We start from the raw sequence: 25,677 nt of genomic DNA, 5'->3' as shown, positions 1-25,677 counted from the left end.
GTTAGGTTGGCATGGAAAAAAACGCTCTCGGGTGCTTTAGAGTGCCGAGTTTATCACTGCGCATGAAGAAATGGCCACCTCCAACGTTTGGTTTATGTTTTATAAGCATTTTTAATTTTATTGCTTGAATCGCATTTTCTCGGCGAGCTGAGCACTTTTTCTGAATTGTGCCGCTCCCGTCACTCTGGTTAGGCTGGCATGGAAAAAAACGCTCTCGGGTGCTTTAGAGTGCCGAGTTTATCACTGCGCATGAAGAAATGGCCACCTCCAACGTTTGGTTTATGTTTTATAAGCATTTTTAATTTTATTGCTTAAATCGCATTTTCTCGGCGAGCTGAGCACTTTTTCTGAATAGTGCCGCTCCCGTCACTCTGTTTAGGTTGGCATGGAAAAAAACGCTCTCGGGTGCTTTAGAGTGCCGAGTTTATCACTGCGCATGAAGAAAAGACCACCTCCAACGTTTGGTTTATGTTTTATAAGCATTTTTAAGTTTATTGCTTAAATCGCATTTTCTCGGCGAGCTGAGCACTTTTTCTGAATTGTGCCGCTCCTGTCACTCTGGTTAGGTTGGCATGGAAAAAAACGCTCTCGGGTGCTTTAGAGTGCCGAGTTTATCACTGCGCATGAAGAAATGACCACCTCCAACGTTTGGTTTATGTTTTATAAGCATTTTTAATTTTATTGCTTAAATCGCATTTTCTCGGCGAGCTGAGCACTTTTTCTGAATTGTGCCGCTCCCGTCACTCTGGTTAGGTTGGCATGGAAAAAAACGCTCTCGGGTGCTTTAGAGTGCCGAGTTTATCACTGCGCATGAAGAAATGGCCACCTCCAACGTTTGGTTTATGTTTTATAAGCATTTTTAATTTTATTGCTTAAATCGCATTTTCTCGGCGAGCTGAGCACTTTTTCTGAATTGTGCCGCTCCCGTCACTCTGGTTAGGTTGGCATGCAAAAAAACGCTCTCGGGTGCTTTAGAGTGCCGAGTTTATCACTGCGCATGAAGAAATGGCCACTTCCAACGTTTGGTTTATGTTTTATAAGCATTTTTAATTTTATTGCTTAAATCGCATTTTCTCGGCGAGCTGAGCACTTTTTCTGAATTGTGCCGCTCCCGTCACTCTGGTTAGGTTGGCATGGAAAAAAACGCTCTCGGGTGCTTTAGAGTGCCGAGTTTATCACTGCGCATGAAGAAATGACCACCTCCAACGTTTGGTTTATGTTTTATAAGCATTTTTAATTTTATTGCTTAAATCGCATTTTCTCGGCGAGCTGAGCACTTTTTCTGAATTGTGCCGCTCCCGTCACTCTGGTTAGGTTGGCATGGAAAAAAACGCTCTCGGGTGCTTTAGAGTGCCGAGTTTATCACTGCGCATGAAGAAATGGCCACCTCCAACGTTTGGTTTATGTTTAATAAGCATTTTTAATTTTATTGCTTAAATCGCATTTTCTCGGCGAGCTGAGCACTTTTTCTGAATTGTGCCGCTCCCGTCACTCTGGTTAGGTTGGCATCGAAAAAAACGCTCTCGGGTGCTTTAGAGTGCCGAGTTTATTACTGCGTAATAAGAAATGACCATCTACAACGTTTGGTTTATGTTTTATAAGCATTTTAAATTTTATTGCTTAAATCGCATTTTCTCGGCGAGCTGAGCGCTTTTTCTGAATTGTGCCGCTCCCGTCACTCTGGTTAGGTTGGCATCGAAAAAAACGCTCTCGGGTGCTTTATAGTGCCGAGTTTATCACTGCGCATGAAGAAATGACCACCTCCAACGTTTGGTTTATGTTTTATAAGCATTTTTAATTTTATTGCTTAAATCGCATTTTCTCGGCGAGCTGAGCACTTTTTCTGAATTGTGCCGCTCCCGTCACTCTGGTTAGGTTGGCATCGAAAAAAACGCTCTCGGGTGCTTTAGAGTGCCGAGTTTATCACTGCGCATGAAGAAATGACCACCTCCCAACGTTTGGTTTATGTTTTATAAGCATTTTTAATTTTATTGCTTAAATCGCATTTTCTCGGCGAGCTGAGCGCTTTTTCTGAATTGTGCCGCTCCCGTCACTCTGGTTAGGTTGACATCGAAAAAAACGCTCTCGGGTGCTTTAGAGTGCCGAGTTTATCACTGCGCATGAAGAAATGACCACCTCCAACGTTTGGTTTATGTTTTATAAGCATTTTTAATTTTATTGCTTAAATCGCATTTTCTCGGCGAGCTGAGCGCTTTTTCTGAATTGTGCCGCTCCCGTCACTCTGGTTAGGTTGGCATCGAAAAAAAACGCTCTCGGGTGCTTTAGAGTGCCGAGTTTATCACTGCGCATGAAGAAATGACCACCTCCAACGTTTGGTTTATGTTTTATAAGCATTTTTAATTTTATTGCTTAAATCGCATTTTCTCGGCGAGCTGAGCACTTTTTCTGAATTGTGCCGCTCCCGTCACTCTGGTTAGGTTGGCATGGAAAAAAACGCTCTCGGGTGCTTTAGAGTGCCGAGTTTATCACTGCGCATGAAGAAATGACCACCTCCAACGTTTGGTTTATGTTTTATAAGCATTTTTAATTTTATTGCTTAAATCGCATTTTCTCGGCGAGCTGAGCACTTTTTCTGAATTGTGCCGCTCCCGTCACTCTGGTTAGGTTGGCATGGAAAAAAACGCTCTCGGGTGCTTTAGAGTGCCGAGTCTATCACTGCGCATGAAGAAATGACCACCTCCAACGTTTGGTTTATGTTTTATAAGCATTTTTAATTTTATTGCTTAAATCGCATTTTCTCGGCGAGCTGAGCACTTTTTCTGAATTGTGCCGCTCCCGTCACTCTGGTTAGGTTGGCATCGAAAAAAACGCTCTCGGGTGCTTTAGAGTGCCGAGTTTATCACTGCGCATGAAGAAATGGCCACCTCCAACGTTTGGTTTATGTTTTATAAGCATTTTTAATTTTATTGCTTAAATCGCATTTTCTCGGCGAGCTGAGCACTTTTTCTGAATTGTGCCGCTCCCGTCACTCTGGTTAGGTTGGCATGGAAAAAAAACGCTCTCGGGTGCTTTAGAGTGCCGAGTTTATTACTGCGCATGAAGAAATGACCACCTCCAACGTTTGGTTTATGTTTTATAAGCATTTTTAATTTTATTGCTTAAATCGCATTTTCTCGGCGAGCTGAGCACTTTTTCTGAATTGTGCCGCTCCCGTCACTCTGGTTAGGTTGGCATCGAAAAAAACGCTCTCGGGTGCTTTAGAGTGCCGAGTTTATCACTGCGCATGAAGAAATGACCACCTCCAACGTTTGGTTTATGTTTTATAAGCATTTTTAATTTTATTGCTTAAATCGCATTTTCTCGGCGAGCTGAGCGCTTTTTCTGAATTGTGCCGCTCCCGTCACTCTGGTTAGGTTGGCATCGAAAAAAACGCTCTCGGGTGCTTTAGAGTGCTGAGTTTATCACTGCGCATGAAGAAATGACCACCTCCAACGTTTGGTTTATGTTTTATAAGCATTTTTAATTTTATTGCTTAAATCGCATTTTCTCGGCTAGCTGAGCGCTTTTTCTGAATTGTGCCGCTCCCGTCACTCTGGTTAGGTTGGCATCGAAAAAAACGCTCTCGGGTGCTTTAGAGTGCCGAGTTTATCACTGCGCATGAAGAAATGACCACCTCCAACGTTTGGTTTATGTTTTATAAGCATTTTTAATTTTATTGCTTAAATCGCATTTTCTCGGCGAGCTGAGCACTTTTTCTGAATTGTGCCGCTCCCGTCACTCTGGTTAGGTTGGCATGGAAAAAAACGCTCTCGGGTGCTTTAGAGTGCCGAGTTTATCACTGCGCATGAAGAAATGACCACCTCCAACGTTTGGTTTATGTTTTATAAGCATTTTTAATTTTATTGCTTAAATCGCATTTTCTCGGCGAGCTGAGCACTTTTTCTGAATTGTGCCGCTCCCGTCACTCTGGTTAGGTTGGCATGGAAAAAAACGCTCTCGGGTGCTTTAGAGTGCCGAGTTTATCACTGCGCATGAAGAAATGACCACCTCCAACGTTTGGTTTATGTTTTATAAGCATTTTTAATTTTATTGCTTAAATCGCATTTTCTCGGCGAGCTGAGCACTTTTTCTGAATTGTGCCGCTCCCGTCACTCTGGTTAGGTTGGCATGGAAAAAAACGCTCTCGGGTGCTTTAGAGTGCCGAGTTTATCACTGCGCATGAAGAAATGGCCACCTCCAACGTTTGGTTTATGTTTTATAAGCATTTTTAATTTTATTGCTTAAATCGCATTTTCTCGGCGAGCTGAGCTATTTTTCTGAATTGTGCCGCTCCCGTCACTCTGGTTAGGTTGGCATGGAAAAAAACGCTCTCGGGTGCTTTAGAGTGCCGAGTTTATCACTGCGCATGAAGAAATGGCCACCTCCAACGTTTGGTTTATGTTTTATAAGCATTTTTAATTTTATTGCTTAAATCGCATTTTCTCGGCGAGCTGAGCACTTTTTCTGAATTGTGCCGCTCCCGTCACTCTGGTTAGGTTGGCATGGAAAAAAACGCTCTCGGGTGCTTTAGAGTGCCGAGTTTATTACTGCGTAATAAGAAATGACCATCTACAACGTTTGGTTTATGTTTTATAAGCATTTTTAATTTTATTGCTTAAATCGCATTTTCTCGGCGAGCTGAGCACTTTTTCTGAATTGTGCCGCTCCCGTCACTCTGGTTAGGTTGGCATCGAAAAAAACGCTCTCGGGTGCTTTAGAGTGCCGAGTTTATCACTGCGCATGAAGAAATGACCACCTCCAACGTTTGGTTTATGTTTTATAAGCATTTTTAATTTTATTGCTTAAATCGCATTTTCTCGGCGAGCTGAGCGCTTTTTCTGAATTGTGCCGCTCCCGTCACTCTGGTTAGGTTGGCATCGAATAAAACGCTCTCGGGTGCTTTAGAGTGCCGAGTTTATCACTGCGCATGAAGAAATTACCACCTCCAACGTTTGGTTTATGTTTTATAAGCATTTTTAATTTTATTGCTTAAATCGCATTTTCTCGGCGAGCTGAGCACTTTTTCTGAATTGTGCCGCTCCCGTCACTCTGGTTAGGTTGGCATGGAAAAAAACGCTCTCGGGTGCTTTAGAGTGCCGAGTTTATTACTGCGTAATAAGAAATGACCATCTACAACGTTTGGTTTATGTTTTATAAGCATTTTTAATTTTATTGCTTAAATCGCATTTTCTCGGCGAGCTGAGCACTTTTTCTGAATTGTGCCGCTCCCGTCACTCTGGTTAGGTTGGCATGGAAAAAAACGCTCTCGGGTGCTTTAGAGTGCCGAGTTTATCACTGCGCATGAAGAAATGACCACCTCCAACGTTTGGTTTATGTTTTATAAGCATTTTTAATTTTATTGCTTAAATCGCATTTTCTCGGCGAGCTGAGCACTTTTTCTGAATTGTGCCGCTCCCGTCACTCTGGTTAGGTTGGCATGGAAAAAAACGCTCTCGGGTGCTTTAGAGTGCCGAGTTTATCACTGCGCATGAAGAAATGGCCACCTCCAACGTTTGGTTTATGTTTTATAAGCATTTTTAATTTTATTGCTTGAATCGCATTTTCTCGGCGAGCTGAGCACTTTTTCTGAATTGTGCCGCTCCCGTCACTCTGGTTAGGTTGGCATGGAAAAAAACGCTCTCGGGTGCTTTAGAGTGCCGAGTTTATCACTGCGCATGAAGAAATGGCCACCTCCAACGTTTGGTTTATGTTTTATAAGCATTTTTAATTTTATTGCTTAAATCGCATTTTCTCGGCGAGCTGAGCACTTTTTCTGAATAGTGCCGCTCCCGTCACTCTGTTTAGGTTGGCATGGAAAAAAACGCTCTCGGGTGCTTTAGAGTGCCGAGTTTATCACTGCGCATGAAGAAAAGACCACCTCCAACGTTTGGTTTATGTTTTATAAGCATTTTTAAGTTTATTGCTTAAATCGCATTTTCTCGGCGAGCTGAGCACTTTTTCTGAATTGTGCCGCTCCTGTCACTCTGGTTAGGTTGGCATGGAAAAAAACGCTCTCGGGTGCTTTAGAGTGCCGAGTTTATCACTGCGCATGAAGAAATGACCACCTCCAACGTTTGGTTTATGTTTTATAAGCATTTTTAATTTTATTGCTTAAATCGCATTTTCTCGGCGAGCTGAGCACTTTTTCTGAATTGTGCCGCTCCCGTCACTCTGGTTAGGTTGGCATGGAAAAAAACGCTCTCGGGTGCTTTAGAGTGCCGAGTTTATCACTGCGCATGAAGAAATGGCCACCTCCAACGTTTGGTTTATGTTTTATAAGCATTTTTAATTTTATTGCTTAAATCGCATTTTCTCGGCGAGCTGAGCACTTTTTCTGAATTGTGCCGCTCCCGTCACTCTGGTTAGGTTGGCATGCAAAAAAACGCTCTCGGGTGCTTTAGAGTGCCGAGTTTATCACTGCGCATGAAGAAATGGCCACCTCCAACGTTTGGTTTATGTTTTATAAGCATTTTTAATTTTATTGCTTAAATCGCATTTTCTCGGCGAGCTGAGCACTTTTTCTGAATTGTGCCGCTCCCGTCACTCTGGTTAGGTTGGCATGGAAAAAAACGCTCTCGGGTGCTTTAGAGTGCCGAGTTTATCACTGCGCATGAAGAAATGACCACCTCCAACGTTTGGTTTATGTTTTATAAGCATTTTTAATTTTATTGCTTAAATCGCATTTTCTCGGCGAGCTGAGCACTTTTTCTGAATTGTGCCGCTCCCGTCACTCTGGTTAGGTTGGCATGGAAAAAAACGCTCTCGGGTGCTTTAGAGTGCCGAGTTTATCACTGCGCATGAAGAAATGGCCACCTCCAACGTTTGGTTTATGTTTTATAAGCATTTTTAATTTTATTGCTTAAATCGCATTTTCTCGGCGAGCTGAGCACTTTTTCTGAATTGTGCCGCTCCCGTCACTCTGGTTAGGTTGGCATCGAAAAAAACGCTCTCGGGTGCTTTAGAGTGCCGAGTTTATCACTGCGCATGAAGAAATGACCACCTCCAACGTTTGGTTTATGTTTTATAAGCATTTTTAATTGTATTGCTTAAATCGCATTTTCTCGGCGAGCTGAGCACTTTTTCTGAATTGTGCCGCTCCCGTCACTCTGGTTAGGTTGGCATGGAAAAAAACGCTCTCGGGTGCTTTAGAGTGCCGAGTTTATTACTGCGTAATAAGAAATGACCATCTACAACGTTTGGTTTATGTTTTATAAGCATTTTTAATTTTATTGCTTAAATCGCATTTTCTCGGCGAGCTGAGCACTTTTTCTGAATTGTGCCGCTCCCGTCACTCTGTTTAGGTTGGCATGGAAAAAAACGCTCTCGGGTGCTTTAGAGTGCCGAGTTTATCACTGCGCATGAAGAAAAGACCACCTCCAACGTTTGGTTTATGTTTTATAAGCATTTTTAATTTTATTGCTTAAATCGCATTTTCTCGGCGAGCTGAGCACTTTTTCTGAATTGTGCCGCTCCTGTCACTCTGGTTAGGTTGGCATGGAAAAAAACGCTCTCGGGTGCTTTAGAGTGCCGAGTTTATCACTGCGCATGAAGAAATGACCATCTCCAACGTTTGGTTTATGTTTTATAAGCATTTTTAATTGTATTGCTTAAATCGCATTTTCTCGGCGAGCTGAGCACTTTTTCTGAATTGTGCCGCTCCCGTCACTCTGGTTAGGTTGGCATGGAAAAAAACGCTCTCGGGTGCTTTAGAGTGCCGAGTTTATCACTGCGCATGAAGAAATGGCCACCTCCAACGTTTGGTTTATGTTTTATAAGCATTTTTAATTTAGTTGCTTAAATCGCATTTTCTCGGCGAGCTGAGCACTTTTTCTGAATTGTGCCGCTCCCGTCACTCTGGTTAGGTTGGCATGGAAAAAAACGCTCTCGGGTGCTTTAGAGTGCCGAGTTTATCACTGCGCATGAAGAAATGGCCACCTCCAACGTTTGGTTTATGTTTTATAAGCATTTTTAATTTTATTGCTTAAATCGCATTTTCTCGGCGAGCTGAGCACTTTTTCTGAATTGTGCCGCTCCCGTCACTCTGGTTAGGTTGGCATGGAAAAAAACGCTCTCGGGTGCTTTAGAGTGCCGAGTTTATCACTGCGCATGAAGAAATGACCACCTCCAACGTTTGGTTTATGTTTTATAAGCATTTTTAATTTTATTGCTTAAATCGCATTTTCTCGGCGAGCTGAGCACTTTTTCTGAATTGTGCCGCTCCCGTCACTCTGGTTAGGTTGGCATGGAAAAAAACGCTCTCGGGTGCTTTAGAGTGCCGAGTTTATCACTGCGCATGAAGAAATGACAACCTCCAACGTTTGGTTTATGTTTTATAAGCATTTTTAATTTTATTGCTTAAATCGCATTTTCTCGGCGAGCTGAGCGCTTTTTCTGAATTGTGCCGCTCCCGTCACTCTGGTTAGGTTGGCATCGAAAAAAACGCTCTCGGGTGCTTTAGAGTGCCGAGTTTATCACTGCGCATGAAGAAATGACCACCTCCAACGTTTGGTTTATGTTTTATAAGCATTTTTAATTTTATTGCTTAAATCGCATTTTCTCGGCGAGCTGAGCACTTTTTCTGAATTGTGCCGCTCCCGTCACTCTGGTTAGGTTGGCATCGAAAAAAACGCTCTCGGGTGCTTTAGAGTGCCGAGTTTATCACTGCGCATGAAGAAATGACCACCTCCAACGTTTGGTTTATGTTTTATAAGCATTTTTAATTTTATTGCTTAAATCGCATTTTCTCGGCGAGCTGAGCACTTTTTCTGAATTGTGCCGCTCCCGTCACTCTGGTTAGGTTGGCATCGAAAAAAACGCTCTCGGGTGCTTTAGAGTGCCGAGTTTATCACCGCGCATGAAGAAATGACCACCTCCAACGTTTGGTTTATGTTTTATAAGCATTTTTAATTTTATTGCTTAAATCGCATTTTCTCGGCGAGCTGAGCGCTTTTTCTGAATTGTGCCGCTCCCGTCACTCTGGTTAGGTTGGCATCGAAAAAAACGCTCTTGGGTGCTTTAGAGTGCCGAGTTTATCACTGCGCATGAAGAAATGACCACCTCCAACGTTTGGTTTATGTTTTATAAGCATTTTTAATTTTATTGCTTAAATCGCATTTTCTCGGCGAGCTGAGCACTTTTTCTGAATTGTGCCGCTCCCGTCACCCTGGTTAGGTTGGCATCAAATAAAACGCTCTCGGGTGCTTTAGAGTGCCGAGTTTATCACTGCGCATGAAGAAATGACCACCTCCAACGTTTGGTTTATGTTTTATAAGCATTTTTAATTTTATTGCTTAAATCGCATTTTCTCGGCGAGCTGAGCACTTTTTCTGAATTGTGCCGCTCCCGTCACTCTGGTTAGGTTGGCATCGAAAAAAACGCTCTCGGGTGCTTTAGAGTGCCGAGTTTATCACTGCGCATGAAGAAATGACCACCTCCAACGTTTGGTTTATGTTTTATAAGCATTTTTAATTTTATTTCTTAAATCGCATTTTCTCGGCGAGCTGAGCACTTTTTCTGAATTGTGCCGCTCCCGTCACTCTGGTTAGGTTGGCATGGAAAAAAACGCTCTCGGGTGCTTTAGAGTGCCGAGTTTATCACTGCGCATGAAGAAATGACCACCTCCAACGTTTGGTTTATGTTTTATAAGCATTTTTAATTTTATTGCTTAAATCGCATTTTCTCGGCGAGCTGAGCACTTTTTCTGAATTGTGCCGCTCCCGTCACTCTGGTTAGGTTGGCATGGAAAAAAACGCTCTCGGGTACTTTAGAGTGCCGAGTTTATTACTGCGTAATAAGAAATGACCATCTACAACGTTTGGTTTATGTTTTATAAGCATTTTAAATTTTACTGCTTAAATCGCATTTTCTCGGCGAGCTGAGCACTTTTTCTGAATTGTGCCGCTCCCGTCACTCTGGTTAGGTTGGCATCGAAAAAAACGCTCTCGGGTGCTTTAGAGTGCCGAGTTTATCACTGCGCATGAAGAAATGACCACCTCCAACGTTTGGTTTATGTTTTATAAGCATTTTTAATTTTATTGCTTAAATCGCATTTTCTCGGCGAGCTGAGCACTTTTTCTGAATTGTGCCGCTCCCGTCACTCTGGTTAGGTTGGCATCGAAAAAAACGCTCTCGGGTGCTTTAGAGTGCCGAGTTTATCACTGCGCATGAAGAAATGACCACCTCCAACGTTTGGTTTATGTTTTATAAGCATTTTTAATTTTATTGCTTAAATCGCATTTTCTCGGCGAGCTGAGCACTTTTTCTGAATTGTGCCGCTCCCGTCACTCTGGTTAGGTTGGGATCGAAAAAAACGCTCTCGGGTGCTTTAGAGTGCCGAGTTTATCACTGCGCATGAAGAAATGACCAACTCCAACGTTTGGTTTATGTTTTACAAGCATTTTTAATTTTATTGCTTAAATCGCATTTTCTCGGCGAGCTGAGCACTTTTTCTGAATTGTGCCGCTCCCGTCACTCTGGTTAGGTTGGCATCGAAAAAAACGCTCTCGGGTGCTTTAGAGTGCCGAGTTTATCACCGCGCATGAAGAAATGACCACCTCCAACGTTTGGTTTATGTTTTATAAGCATTTTTAATTTTATTGCTTAAATCGCATTTTCTCGGCGAGCTGAGCGCTTTTTCTGAATTGTGCCGCTCCCGTCACTCTGGTTAGGTTGGCATCGAAAAAAACGCTCTCGGGTGCTTTAGAGTGCCGAGTTTATCACTGCGCATGAAGAAATGACCACCTCCAACGTTTGGTTTATGTTTTATAAGCATTTTTAATTTTATTGCTTAAATCGCATTTTCTCGGCGAGCTGAGCACTTTTTCTGAATTGTGCCGCTCCCGTCACTCTGGTTAGGTTGGCATGGAATAAAACGCTCTCGGGTGCTTTAGAGTGCCGAGTTTATCACTGCGCATGAAGAAATGACCACCTCCAACGTTTGGTTTATGTTTTATAGGCATTTTTAATTTTATTGCTTAAATCGCATTTTCTCGGCGAGCTGAGCACTTTTTCTGAATTGTGCCGCTCCCGTCACTCTGGTTAGGTTGGCATCGAAAAAAACGCTCTCGGGTGCTTTAGAGTGCCGAGTTTATCACTGCGCATGAAGAAATGACCACCTCCAACGTTTGGTTTATGTTTTATAAGCATTTTTAATTTTATTGCTTAAATCGCATTTTCTCGGCGAGCTGAGCACTTTTTCTGAATTGTGCCGCTCCCGTCACTCTGGTTAGGTTGGCATTGAAAAAAACGCTCTCGGGTGCTTTAGAGTGCCGAGTTTATCACTGTGCATGAAGAAATGACCACCTCCAACGTTTGGTTTATGTTTTATAAGCATTTTTAATTTTATTGCTTAAATCGCATTTTCTCGGCGAGCTGAGCACTTTTTCTGAATTGTGCCGCTCCCGTCACTCTGGTTAGGTTGGCATGGAAAAAAACGCTCTCGGGTGCTTTAGAGTGCCGAGTTTATCACTGCACATGAAGAAATGACCACCTCCAACGTTTGGTTTATGTTTTATAAGCATTTTTAATTGTATTGCTTAAATCGCATTTTCTCGGCGAGCTGAGCACTTTTTCTGAATTGTGCCGCTCCCGTCACTCTGGTTAGGTTGGCATGGAAAAAAACGCTCTCGGGTGCTTTAGAGTGCCGAGTTTATTACTGCGTAATAAGAAATGACCATCTACAACGTTTGGTTTATGTTTTATAAGCATTTTTAATTTTATTGCTTAAATCGCATTTTCTCGGCGAGCTGAGCACTTTTTCTGAATTGTGCCGCTCCCGTCACTCTGGTTAGGTTGGCATCGAAAAAAACGCTCTCGGGTGCTTTAGAGTGCCGAGTTTATCACTGCGCATGAAGAAATGACCACCTCCAACGTTTGGTTTGTGTTTTATAAGCATTTTTAATTTTATTGCTTAAATCGCATTTTCTCGGCGAGCTGAGCACTTTTTCTGAATTGTGCCGCTCCCGTCACTCTGGTTAGGTTGGCATGGAAAAAAACGCTCTCGGGTGCTTTAGAGTGCCGAGTTTATCACCGCGCATGAAGAAATGACCACCTCCAACGTTTGGTTTATGTTTTATAAGCATTTTTAATTTTATTGCTTAAATCGCATTTTCTCGGCGAGCTGAGCGCTTTTTCTGAATTGTGCCGCTCCCGTCACTCTGGTTAGGTTGGCATCGAATAAAACGCTCTCGGGTGCGTTAGAGTGCCGAGTTTATCACTGCGCATGAAGAAATGACCACCTCCAACGTTTGGTTTATGTTTTATAAGCATTTTTAATTTTATTGCTTAAATCGCATTTTCTCGGCGAGCTGAGCACTTTTTCTGAATTGTGCCGCTCCCGTCACTCTGGTTAGGTTGGCATGGAAAAAAACGCTCTCGGGTGCTTTAGAGTGCCGAGTTTATTACTGCGTAATAAGAAATGACCATCTACAACGTTTGGTTTATGTTTTATAAGCATTTTTAATTTTATTGCTTAAATCGCATTTTCTCGGCGAGCTGAGCACTTTTTCTGAATTGTGCCGCTCCCGTCACTCTGGTTAGGTTGGCATGGAAAAAAACGCTCTCGGGTGCTTTAGAGTGCCGAGTTTATCACTGCGCATGAAGAAATGACCACCTCCAACGTTTGGTTTATGTTTTATAAGCATTTTTAATTTTATTGCTTAAATCGCATTTTCTCGGCGAGCTGAGCACTTTTTCTGAATTGTGCCGCTCCCGTCACTCTGGTTAGGTTGGCATGGAAAAAAACGTTCTCGGGTGCTTTAGAGTGCCGAGTTTATCACTGCGCATGAAGAAATGACCACCTCCAACGTTTGGTTTATGTTTTATAAGCATTTTTAATTTTATTGCTTAAATCGCATTTTCTCGGCGAGCTGAGCACTTTTTCTGAATTGTGCCGCTCCCGTCACTCTGGTTAGGTTGGCATCGAAAAAAACGCTCTCGGGTGCTTTAGAGTGCCGAGTTTATTACTGCGTAATAAGAAATGACCATCTACAACGTTTGGTTTATGTTTTATAAGCATTTTTAATTTTATTGCTTAAATCGCATTTTCTCGGCGAGCTGAGCACTTTTTCTGAATTGTGCCGCTCCCGTCACTCTGGTTAGGTTGGCATCGAAAAAAACGCTCTCGGGTGCTTTAGAGTGCCGAGTTTATCACTGTGCATGAAGAAATGACCACCTCCAACGTTTGGTTTATGTTTTATAAGCATTTTTAACTTTATTGCTTAAATCGCATTTTCTCGGCGAGCTGAGCGCTTTTTCTGAATTGTGCCGCTCCCGTCACTCTGGTTAGGTTGGCATCGAAAAAAACGCTCTTGGGTGCTTTAGAGTGCCGAGTTTATCACTGCGCATGAAGAAATGACCACCTCCAACGTTTGGTTTATGTTTTATAAGCATTTTTAATTTTATTGCTTAAATCGCATTTTCTCGGCGAGCTGAGCACTTTTTCTGAATTGTGCCGCTCCCGTCACTCTGGTTAGGTTGGCATCGAAAAAAACGCTCTCGGGTGCTTTAGAGTGCCGAGTTTATCACTGCGCATGAAGAAATGACCAACTCCAATGTTTGGTTTATGTTTTATAAGCATTTTTAATTTTATTGCTTAAATCGCATTTTCTCGGCGAGCTGAGCACTTTTTCTGAATTGTGCCGCTCCCGTCACTCTGGTTAGGTTGGCATCGAAAAAAACGCTCTCGGGTGCTTTAGAGTGCCGAGTTTATCACTGCGCATGAAGAAATGACCACCTCCAACGTTTGGTTTATGTTTTATAAGCATTTTTAATTTTATTGCTTAAATCGCATTTTCTCGGCGAGCTGAGCACTTTTTCTGAATTGTGCCGCTCCCGTCACTCTGGTTAGGTTGGCATCGAAAAAAACGCTCTCGGGTGCTTTAGAGTGCCGAATTTATCACTGCGCATGAAGAAATGACCACCTCCAACGTTTGGTTTATGTTTTATAGGCATTTTTAATTTTATTGCTTAAATCGCATTTTCTCGGCGAGCTGAGCGCTTTTTCTGAATTGTGCCGCTCCCGTCACTCTGGTTAGGTTGGCATCGAAAAAAACGCTCTCGGGTGCTTTAGAGTGCCGAGTTTATCACTGCGCATGAAGAAATGACCACCTCCAACGTTTGGTTTATGTTTTATAAGCATTTTTAATTTTATTGCTTAAATCGCATTTTCTCGGCGAGCCGAGCGCTTTTTCTGAATTGTGCCGCTCCCGTCACTCTGGTTAGGTTGGCATCGAAAAAAACGCTCTCGGGTGCTTTAGAGTGCCGAGTTTATCACTGCGCATGAAGAAATGACCACCTCCAACGTTTGGTTTATGTTTTATAAGCATTTTTAATTTTATTGCTTAAATCGCATTTTCTCGGCGAGCTGAGCACTTTTTCTGAATTGTGCCGCTCCCGTCACTCTGGTTAGGTTGGCATCGAAAAAAACGCTCTCGGGTGCTTTAGAGTGCCGAGTTTATCACTGCGCATGAAGAAATGACCACCTCCAACGTTTGGTTTATGTTTTATAAGCATTTTTAATTTTATTGCTTAAATCGCATTTTCTCGGCGAGCTGAGCACTTTTTCTGAATTGTGCCGCTCCCGTCACTCTGGTTAGGTTGGCATCGAAAAAAACGCTCTCGGGTGCTTTAGAGTGCCGAGTTTATCACCGCGCATGAAGAAATGACCACCTCCAACGTTTGGTTTATGTTTTATAAGCATTTTTAATTTTATTGCTTAAATCGCATTTTCTCGGCGAGCTGAGCGCTTTTTCAGAATTGTGCCGCTCCCGTCACTCTGGTTAGGTTGGCATCGAAAAAAACGCTCTCGGGTGCTTTAGAGTGCCGAGTTTATCACTGCGCATGAAGAAATGACCACCTCCAACGTTTGGTTTATGTTTTATAAGCATTTTTAATTTTATTGCTTAAATCGCATTTTCTCGGCGAGCTGAGCACTTTTTCTGAATTGTGCCGCTCCCGTAACTCTGGTTAGGTTGGCATCAAATAAAACGCTCTCGGGTGCTTTAGAGTGCCGAGTTTATCACTGCGCATGAAGAAATGACCACCTCCAACGTTTGGTTTATGTTTTATAAGCATTTTTAATTTTATTGCTTAAATCGCATTTTCTCGGCGAGCTGAGCACTTTTTCTGAATTGTGCCGCTCCCGTCACTCTGGTTAGGTTGGCATGGAAAAAAACGCTCTCGGGTGCTTTAGAGTGCCGAGTTTATCACTGCGCATGAAGAAATGACCACCTCCAACGTTTGGTTTATGTTTTATAAGCATTTTTAATTTTATTGCTTAAATCGCATTTTCTCGGCGAGCTGAGCACTTTTTCTGAATTTTGCCGCTCCCGTCACTCTGGTTAGGTTGGCATGGAAAAAAACGCTCTCGGGTGCTTTAGAGTGCCGAGTTTATTACTGCGTAATAAGAAATGACCATCTACAACGTTTGGTTTATGTTTTATAAGCATTTTAAATTTTATTGCTTAAATTGCATTTTCTCGGCGAGCTGAGCACTTTTTCTGAATTGTGCCGCTCCCGTCACTCTGGTTAGGTTGGCATCGAAAAAAACGCTCTCGGGTGCTTTAGAGTGCCGAGTTTATCACTGCGCATGAAGAAATGACCACCTCCAACGTTTGGTTTATGTTTTATAAGCATTTTTAATTTTATTGCTTAAATCGCATTTTCTCGGCGAGCTGAGCACTTTTTCTGAATTGTGCCGCTCCCGTCACTCTGGTTAGGTTGGTACCGAAAAAAACGCTCTCGGGTGCTTTAGAGTGCCGAGTTTATCACTGTGCATGAAGAAATGACCACCTCCAACGTTTGGTTTATGTTTTATAAGCATTTTTAATTTTATTGCTTAAATCGCATTTTCTCGGCGAGCTGAGCGCTTTTTCTGAATTGTGCCGCTCCCGTCACTCTGGTTAGGTTGGCATCGAAAAAAACGCTCTCGGGTGCTTTAGAGTGCCGAGTTTATCACTGCGCATGAAGAAATGACCACCTCCAACGTTTGGTTTATGTTTTATAAGCATTTTTAATTTTATTGCTTAAATCGCATTTTCTCGGCGAGCTGAGCACTTTTTCTGAATTGTGCCGCTCCCGTCACTCTGGTTAGGTTGGCATGGAAAAAAACGCTCTCGGGTGCTTTAGAGTGCCGAGTTTATCACTGCACATGAAGAAATGACCACCTCCAACGTTTGGTTTATGTTTTATAAGCATTTTTAATTGTATTGCTTAAATCGCATTTTCTCGGCGAGCTGAGCACTTTTTCTGAATTGTGCCGCTCCCGTCACTCTGGTTAGGTTGGCATGGAAAAAAACGCTCTCGGGTGCTTTAGAGTGCCGAGTTTATTACTGCGTAATAAGAAATGACCATCTACAACGTTTGGTTTATGTTTTATAAGCATTTTTAATTTTATTGCTTAAATCGCATTTTCTCGGCGAGCTGAGCACTTTTTCTGAATTGTGCCGCTCCCGTCACTCTGGTTAGGTTGGCATCGAAAAAAACGCTCTCGGGTGCTTTAGAGTGCCGAGTTTATCACTGCGCATGAAGAAATGACCACCTCCAACGTTTGGTTTATGTTTTATAAGCATTTTTAATTTTATTGCTTAAATCGCATTTTCTCGGCGAGCTGAGCACTTTTTCTGAATTGTGCCGCTCCCGTCACTCTGGTTAGGTTGGCATGGAAAAAAACGCTCTCGGGTGCTTTAGAGTGCCGAGTTTATCACCGCGCATGAAGAAATGACCACCTCCAACGTTTGGTTTATGTTTTATAAGCATTTTTAATTTTATTGCTTAAATCGCATTTTCTCGGCGAGCTGAGCGCTTTTTCTGAATTGTGCCGCTCCCGTCACTCTGGTTAGGTTGGCATCGAATAAAACGCTCTCGGGTGCTTTAGAGTGCCGAGTTTATCACTGCGCATGAAGAAATGACCACCTCCAACGTTTGGTTTATGTTTTATAAGCATTTTTAATTTTATTGCTTAAATCGCATTTTCTCGGCGAGCTGAGCACTTTTTCTGAATTGTGCCGCTCCCGTCACTCTGGTTAGGTTGGCATGGAAAAAAACGCTCTCGGGTGTTTTAGAGTGCCGAGTTTATTACTGCGTAATAAGAAATGACCATCTACAACGTTTGGTTTATGTTTTATAAGCATTTTTAATTTTATTGCTTAAATCGCATTTTCTCGGCGAGCTGAGCACTTTTTCTGAATTGTGCCGCTCCCGTCACTCTGGTTAGGTTGGCATGGAAAAAAACGCTCTCGGGTGCTTTAGAGTGCCGAGTTTATCACTGTGCATGAAGAAATGACCACCTCCAACGTTTGGTTTATGTTTTATAAGCATTTTTAATTTTATTGCTTAAATCGCATTTTCTCGGCGAGCTGAGCACTTTTTCTGAATTGTGCCGCTCCCGTCACTCTGGTTAGGTTGGCATCGAAAAAAACGCTCTCGGGTGCTTTAGAGTGCCGAGTTTATCACTGTGCATGAAGAAATGACCACCTCCAACGTTTGGTTTATGTTTTATAAGCATTTTTAATTTTATTGCTTAAATCGCATTTTCTCGGCGAGCTGAGCGCTTTTTCTGAATTGTGCCGCTCCCGTCACTCTGGTTAGGTTGGCGTCGAAAAAAACGCTCTCGGGTGCTTTAGAGTGCCGAGTTTATTACTGCGTAATAAGAAATGACCATCTACAACGTTTGGTTTATGTTTTATAAGCATTTTTAATTTTATTGCTTAAATCGCATTTTCTCGGCGATCTGAGCGCTTTTTCTGAATTGTGCCGCTCCCGTCACTCTGGTTAGGTTGGCATCGAAAAAAACGCTCTCGGGTGCTTTAGAGTGCCGAGTTTATCACTGCGCATGAAGAAATGACCACCTCCAACGTTTGGTTTATGTTTTATAAGCATTTTTAATTTTATTGCTTAAATCGCATTTTCTCGGCGAGCTGAGCGCTTTTTCTGAATTGTGCCGCTCCCGTCACTCTGGTTAGGTTGGCATCGAAAAAAACGCTCTCGGGTGCTTTAGAGTGCCGAGTTTATCACTGCGCATGAAGAAATGACCACCTCCAACGTTTGGTTTATGTTTTATAAGCATTTTTAATTTTATTGCTTAAATCGCATTTTCTCGGCGAGCTGAACACTTTTTCTGAATTGTGCCGCTCCCGTCACTCTGGTTAGGTTGGCATGGAAAAAAACGCTCTCGGGTGCTTTAGAGTGCCGAGTTTATCACTGCGCATGAAGAAATGACCACCTCCAACGTTTGGTTTATGTTTTATAATTATTTTTAATTTTATTGCTTAAATCGCATTTTCTCGGCGAGCTGAGCACTTTTTCTGAATTGTGCCGCTCCCGTCACTCTGGTTAGGTTGGCATCGAAAAAAACGCTCTCGGGTGCTTTAGAGTGCCGAGTTTATCACTGCGCATGAAGAAATGACCAACTCCAACGTTTGGTTTATGTTTTATAAGCATTTTTAATTTTATTGCTTAAATCGCATTTTCTCGGCGAGCTGAGCACTTTTTCTGAATTGTGCCGCTACCGTCACTCTGGTTAGGTTGGCATCGAAAAAAACGCTCTCGGGTGCTTTAGAGTGCCGAGTTTATCACTGCGCATGAAGAAATGACCACCTCCAACGTTTGGTTTATGTTTTATAAGCATTTTTAATTTTATTGCTTAAATCGCATTTTCTCGGCGAGCTGAGCACTTTTTCTGAATTGTGCCGCTCCCGTCACTCTGGTTAGGTTGGCATCGAATAAAACGCTCTCGGGTGCTTTAGAGTGCCGAGTTTATCACTGCGCATGAAGAAATGACCACCTCCAACGTTTGGTTTATGTTTTATAAGCATTTTTAATTTTATTGCTTAAATCGCATTTTCTCGGCGAGCTGAGCACTTTTTCTGAATTGTGCCGCTCCCGTCACTCTGGTTAGGTTGGCATCCAAAAAAACGCTCTCGGGTGCTTTAGAGTGCCGAGTTTATCACTGCGCATGAAGAAATGACCACCTCCAACGTTTGGTTTAGGTTTTATAAGCATTTTTAATTTTATTGCTTAAATCGCATTTTCTCGGCGAGCTGAGCACTTTTTCTGAATTGTGCCGCTCCCGTCACTCTGGTTAGGTTGGCATCGAAAAAAACGCTCTCGGGTGCTTTAGGGTGCCGAGTTTATCACTGTGCATGAAGAAATGACCACCTCCAACGTTTGGTTTATGTTTTATAAGCATTTTTAATTTTATTGCTTAAATCGCATTTTCTCGGCGAGCTGAGCACTTTTTCTGAGTTGTGCCGCTCCCGTCACTCTGGTTAGGTTGGCATGGAAAAAAACGCTCTCGGGTGCTTTAGAGTGCCGAGTTTATCACTGCGCATGAAGAAATGACCACCTCCAACGTTTGGTTTATGTTTTATAAGCATTTTTAATTTTATTGCTTAAATCGCATTTTCTCGGCGAGCTGAGCACTTTTTCTGAATTGTGCCGCTCCCGTCACTCTGGTTAGGTTGGCATGGAAAAAAACGCTCTCGGGTGCTTTAGAGTGCCGAGTTTATCACTGTGCATGAAGAAATGACCACCTCCAACGTTTGGTTTATGTTTTATAAGCATTTTTAATTTTATTGCTTAAATCGCATTTTCTCGGCGAGCTGAGCACTTTTTCTGAATTGTGCCGCTCCCGTCACTCTGGTTAGGTTGGCATCGAAAAAAACGCTCTCGGGTGCTTTAGAGTGCCGAGTTTATCACTGCGCATGAAGAAATGACCACCTCCAACGTTTGGTTTATGTTTTATAAGCATTTTTAATTTTATTGCTTAAATCGCATTTTCTCGGCGAGCTGAGCACTTTTTCTGAATTGTGCCGCTCCCGTCACTCTGGTTAGGTTGGCATGGAAAAAAACGCTCTCGGGTGCTTTAGAGTGCCGAGTTTATTACTGCGTAATAAGAAATGACCATCTACAACGTTTGGTTTATGTTTTATAAGCATTTTTAATTTTATTGCTTAAATCGCATTTTCTCGGCGAGCTGAGCACTTTTTCTGAATTGTGCCGCTCCCGTCACTCTGTTTAGGTTGGCATGGAAAAAAACGCTCTCGGGTGCTTTAGAGTGCCGAGTTTATCACTGCGCATGAAGAAAAGACCACCTCCAACGTTTGGTTTATGTTTTATAAGCATTTTTAATTTTATTGCTTAAATCGCATTTTCTCGGCGAGCTGAGCGCTTTTTCTGTATTGTGCCGCTCCCGTCACTCTGGTTAGGTTGGCATCGAAAAAACGCTCTCGGGTGCTTTAGAGTGCCGAGTTTATTACTGCGTAATAAGAAATGACCATTTACAACGTTTGGTTTATGTTTTATAAGCATTTTTAATTTTATTGCTTAAATCGCATTTTCTCGGCGAGCTGAGCACTTTTTCTGAATTGTGTCGCTCCCGTCACTCTGGTTAGGTTGGCATCGAAAAAAACGCTCTCGGGTGCTTTAGAGTGCCGAGTTTATCACTGTGCATGAAGAAATGACCACCTCCAACGTTTGGTTTATGTTTTATAAGCATTTTTAATTTTATTGCTTAAATCGCATTTTCTCGGCGAGCTGAGCGCTTTTTCTGAATTGTGCCACTCCCGTCACTCTGGTTAGGTTGGCATCGAAAAAAAACGCTCTCGGGTGCTTTAGAGTGCCGAGTTTATCACTGCGCATGAAGAAATGACCACCTCCAACGTTTGGTTTATGTTTTATAAGCATTTTTAATTTTATTGCTTAAATCGCATTTTCTCGGCGAGCTGAGCACTTTTTCTGAATTGTGCCGCTCCCGTCACTCTGGTTAGGTTGGCATGGAAAAAAACGCTCTCGGGTGCTTTAGAGTGCCGAGTTTATCACTGCGCATGAAGAAATGACCACCTCCAACGTTTGGTTTATGTTTTATAAGCATTTTTAATTTTATTGCTTAAATCGCATTTTCTCGGCGAGCTGAGCACTTTTTCTGAATTGTGCCGCTCCCGTCACTCTGGTTAGGTTGGCATGGAAAAAAACGCTCTCGGGTGCTTTAGAGTGCCGAGTTTATTACTGCGTAATAAGAAATGACCATCTACAACGTTTGGTTTATGTTTTATAAGCATTTTAAATTTTATTGCTTAAATTGCATTTTCTCGGCGAGCTGAGCACTTTTTCTGAATTGTGCCGCTCCCGTCACTCTGGTTAGGTTGGCATCGAAAAAAACGCTCTCGGGTGCTTTAGAGTGCCGAGTTTATCACTGCGCATGAAGAAATGACCACCTCCAACGTTTGGTTTATGTTTTATAAGCATTTTTAATTTTATTGCTTAAATCGCATTTTCTCGGCGAGCTGAGCACTTTTTCTGAATTGTGCCGCTCCCGTCACTCTGGTTAGGTTGGCATGGAAAAAAACGCTCTCGGGTGCTTTAGAGTGCCGAGTTTATCACTGCACATGAAGAAATGACCACCTCCAACGTTTGGTTTATGTTTTATAAGCATTTTTAATTGTATTGCTTAAATCGCATTTTCTCGGCGAGCTGAGCACTTTTTCTGAATTGTGCCGCTCCCGTCACTCTGGTTAGGTTGGCATGGAAAAAAACGCTCTCGGGTGCTTTAGAGTGCCGAGTTTATTACTGCGTAATAAGAAATGACCATCTACAACGTTTGGTTTATGTTTTATAAGCATTTTTAATTTTATTGCTTAAATCGCATTTTCTCGGCGAGCTGAGCACTTTTTCTGAATTGTGCCGCTCCCGTCACTCTGGTTAGGTTGGCATCGAAAAAAACGCTCTCGGGTGCTTTAGAGTGCCGAGTTTATCACTGCGCATGAAGAAATGACCACCTCCAACGTTTGGTTTATGTTTTATAAGCATTTTTAATTTTATTGCTTAAATCGCATTTTCTCGGCGAGCTGAGCACTTTTTCTGAATTGTGCCGCTCCCGTCACTCTGGTTAGGTTGGCATGGAAAAAAACGCTCTCGGGTGCTTTAGAGTGCCGAGTTTATCACCGCGCATGAAGAAATGACCACCTCCAACGTTTGGTTTATGTTTTATAAGCATTTTTAATTTTATTGCTTAAATCGCATTTTCTCGGCGAGCTGAGCACTTTTTCTGAATTGTGCCGCTCCCGTCACTCTGGTTAGGTTGGCATCGAATAAAACGCTCTCGGGTGCTTTAGAGTGCCGAGTTTATCACTGCGCATGAAGAAATGACCACCTCCAACGTTTGGTTTATGTTTTATAAGCATTTTTAATTTTATTGCTTAAATCGCATTTTCTCGGCGAGCTGAGCACTTTTTCTGAATTGTGCCGCTCCCGTCACTCTGGTTAGGTTGGCATGGAAAAAAACGCTCTCGGGTGCTTTAGAGTCCGAGTTTATTACTGCGTAATAAGAAATGACCATCTACAACGTTTGGTTTATGTTTTATAAGCATTTTTAATTTTATTGCTTAAATCGCATTTTCTCGGCGAGCTGAGCACTTTTTCTGAATTGTGCCGCTCCCGTCACTCTGGTTAGGTTGGCATGGAAAAAAATGCTCTCGGGTGCTTTAGAGTGCCGAGTTTATCACTGCGCATGAAGAAATGACCACCTCCAACGTTTGGTTTATGTTTTATAAGCATTTTTAATTTTATTGCTTAAATCGCATTTTCTCGGCGAGCTGAGCACTTTTTCTGAATTGTGCCGCTCCCGTCACTCTGGTTAGGTTGGCATGGAAAAAAACGCTCTCGGGTGCTTTAGAGTGCCGAGTTTATCACTGCGCATGAAGAAATGACCACCTCCAACGTTTGGTTTATGTTTTATAAGCATTTTTAATTTTATTGCTTAAATCGCATTTTCTCGGCGAGCTGAGCACTTTTTCTGAATTGTGCCGCTCCCGTCACTCTGGTTAGGTTGGCATCGAAAAAAACGCTCTCGGGTGCTTTAGAGTGCCGAGTTTATCACTGCGCATGAAGAAATGACCTCCTCCAACGTTTGGTTTATGTTTTATAAGCATTTTTAATTTTATTGCTTAAATCGCATTTTCTCGGCGAGCTGAGCACTTTTTCTGAATTGTGCCGCTCCCGTCACTCTGGTTAGGTTGGCATGGAAAAAAACGCTCTCGGGTGCTTTAGAGTGCCGAGTTTATCACTGTGCATGAAGAAATGACCACCTCCAACGTTTGGTTTATGTTTTATAAGCATTTTTAATTTTATTGCTTAAATCGCATTTTCTCGGCGAGCTGAGCACTTTTTCTGAATTGTGCCGCTCCCGTCACTCTGGTTAGGTTGGCATCGAAAAAAACGCTCTCGGGTGCTTTAGAGTGCCGAGTTTATCACTGCGCATGAAGAAATGACCACCTCCAACGTTTGGTTTATGTTTTATAAGCATTTTTAATTTTATTGCTTAAATCGCATTTTCTCGGCGAGCTGAGCACTTTTTCTGAATTGTGCCGCTCCCGTCACTCTGGTTAGGTTGGCATGGAAAAAAACGCTCTCGGGTGCTTTAGAGTGCCGATTTAATTACTGCGTAATAAGAAATGACCATCTACAACGTTTGGTTTATGTTTTATAAGCATTTTTAATTTTATTGCTTAAATCGCATTTTCTCGGCGAGCTGAGCACTTTTTCTGAATTGTGCCGCTCCCGTCACTCTGTTTAGGTTGGCATGGAAAAAAACGCTCTCGGGTGCTTTAGAGTGCCGAGTTTATCACTGCGCATGAAGAAAAGACCACCTCCAACGTTTGGTTTATGTTTTATAAGCATTTTTAATTTTATTGCTTAAATCGCATTTTCTCGGCGAGCTGAGCGCTTTTTCTGTATTGTGCCGCTCCCGTCACTCTGGTTAGGTTGGCATCGAAAAAAACGCTCTCGGGTGCTTTAGAGTGCCGAGTTTATTACTGCGTAATAAGAAATGACCATTTACAACGTTTGGTTTATGTTTTATAAGCATTTTTAATTTTATTGCTTAAATCGCATTTTCTCGGCGAGCTGAGCACTTTTTCTGAATTGTGCCGCTCCCGTCACTCTGGTTAGGTTGGCATCGAAAAAAACGCTCTCGGGTGCTTTAGAGTGCCGAGTTTATCACTGTGCATGAAGAAATGACCACCTCCAACGTTTGGTTTATGTTTTATAAGCATTTTTAATTTTATTGCTTAAATCGCATTTTCTCGGCGAGCTGAGCGCTTTTTCTGAATTGTGCCGCTCCCGTCACTCTGGTTAGGTTGGCATCGAAAAAAACGCTCTCGGGTGCTTTAGAGTGCCGAGTTTATTACTGCGTAATAAGAAATGACCATCTACAACGTTTGGTTTATGTTTTATAAGCATTTTTAATTTTATTGCTTAAATCGCATTTTCTCTGCGAGCTGAGCACTTTTTCTGAATTGTGCCGCTCCCGTCACTCTGGTTAGGTTGGCATCGAAAAAAACGCTCTCGGGTGCTTTAGAGTGCCGAGTTTATCACTGCGCATGAAGAAATGACCACCTCCAACGTTTGGTTTATGTTTTATAAGCATTTTTAATTTTATTGCTTAAATCGCATTTTCTCGGCGAGCTGAGCACTTTTTCTGAATTGTGCCGCTCCCGTCACTCTGGTTAGGTTGGCATCGGAAAAAACGCTCTCGGGTGCTTTAGAGTGCCGAGTTTATCACTGTGCATGAAGAAATGACCACCTCCAACGTTTGGTTTATGTTTTATAAGCATTTTTAATTTTATTGCTTAAATCGCATTTTCTCGGCGAGCTGAGCGCTTTTTCTGAATTGTGCCGCTCCCGTCACTCTGGTTAGGTTGGCGTCGAAAAAAACGCTCTCGGGTGCTTTAGAGTGCCGAGTTTATTACTGCGTAATAAGAAATGACCATCTACAACGTTTGGTTTATGTTTTATAAGCATTTTTAATTTTATTGCTTAAATCGCATTTTCTCGGCGATCTGAGCGCTTTTTCTGAATTGAGCCGCTCCCGTCACTCTGGTTAGGTTGGCATGGAAAAAAACGCTCTCGGGTGCTTTAGAGTGCCGAGTTTATCACTGCGCATGAAGAAATGACCACCTCCAACGTTTGGTTTATGTTTTATAAGCATTTTTAATTTTATTGCTTAAATCGCATTTTCTCGGCGAGCTGAGCACTTTTTCTGAATTGTGCCGCTCCCGTCACTCTGGTTAGGTTGGCATGGAAAAAAACGCTCTCGGGTGCTTTAGAGTGCCGAGTTTATCACTGCGCATGAAGAAATGGCCACCTCCAACGTTTGGTTTATGTTTTATAAGCATTTTTAATTTTATTGCTTAAATCGCATTTTCTCGGCGAGCTGAGCACTTTTTCTGAATTGTGCCGCTCCCGTCACTCTGGTTAGGTTGGCATGGAAAAAAACGCTCTCGGGTGCTTTAGAGTGCCGAGTTTATCACTGCGCATGAAGAAATGACCATCTCCAACGTTTGGTTTATGTTTTATAAGCATTTTTAATTTTATTGCTTAAATCGCATTTTCTCGGCGAGCTGAGCACTTTTTCTGAATTGTGCCGCTCCCGTCACTCTGGTTAGGTTGGCATGGAAAAAAACGCTCTCGGGTGCTTTAGAGTGCCGAGTTTATTACTGCGTAATAAGAAATGACCATCTACAACGTTTGGTTTATGTTTTATAAGCGTTTTAAATTTTATTGCTTAAATCGCATTTTCTCGGCGAGCTGAGCACTTTTTCTGAATTGTCCCGCTCCCGTCACTCTGGTTAGGTTGGCATCGAAAAAAACGCTCTCGGGTGCTTTAGAGTGCCGAGTTTATCA

The sequence above is a fragment of the Syngnathus typhle genome, linkage group LG2 (genome assembly GCF_033458585.1).
Source record: "Syngnathus typhle isolate RoL2023-S1 ecotype Sweden linkage group LG2, RoL_Styp_1.0, whole genome shotgun sequence".
Lineage (NCBI taxonomy): Eukaryota > Metazoa > Chordata > Actinopteri > Syngnathiformes > Syngnathidae > Syngnathus > Syngnathus typhle.
Note: the sequence above shows the minus strand (reverse complement) of the source record.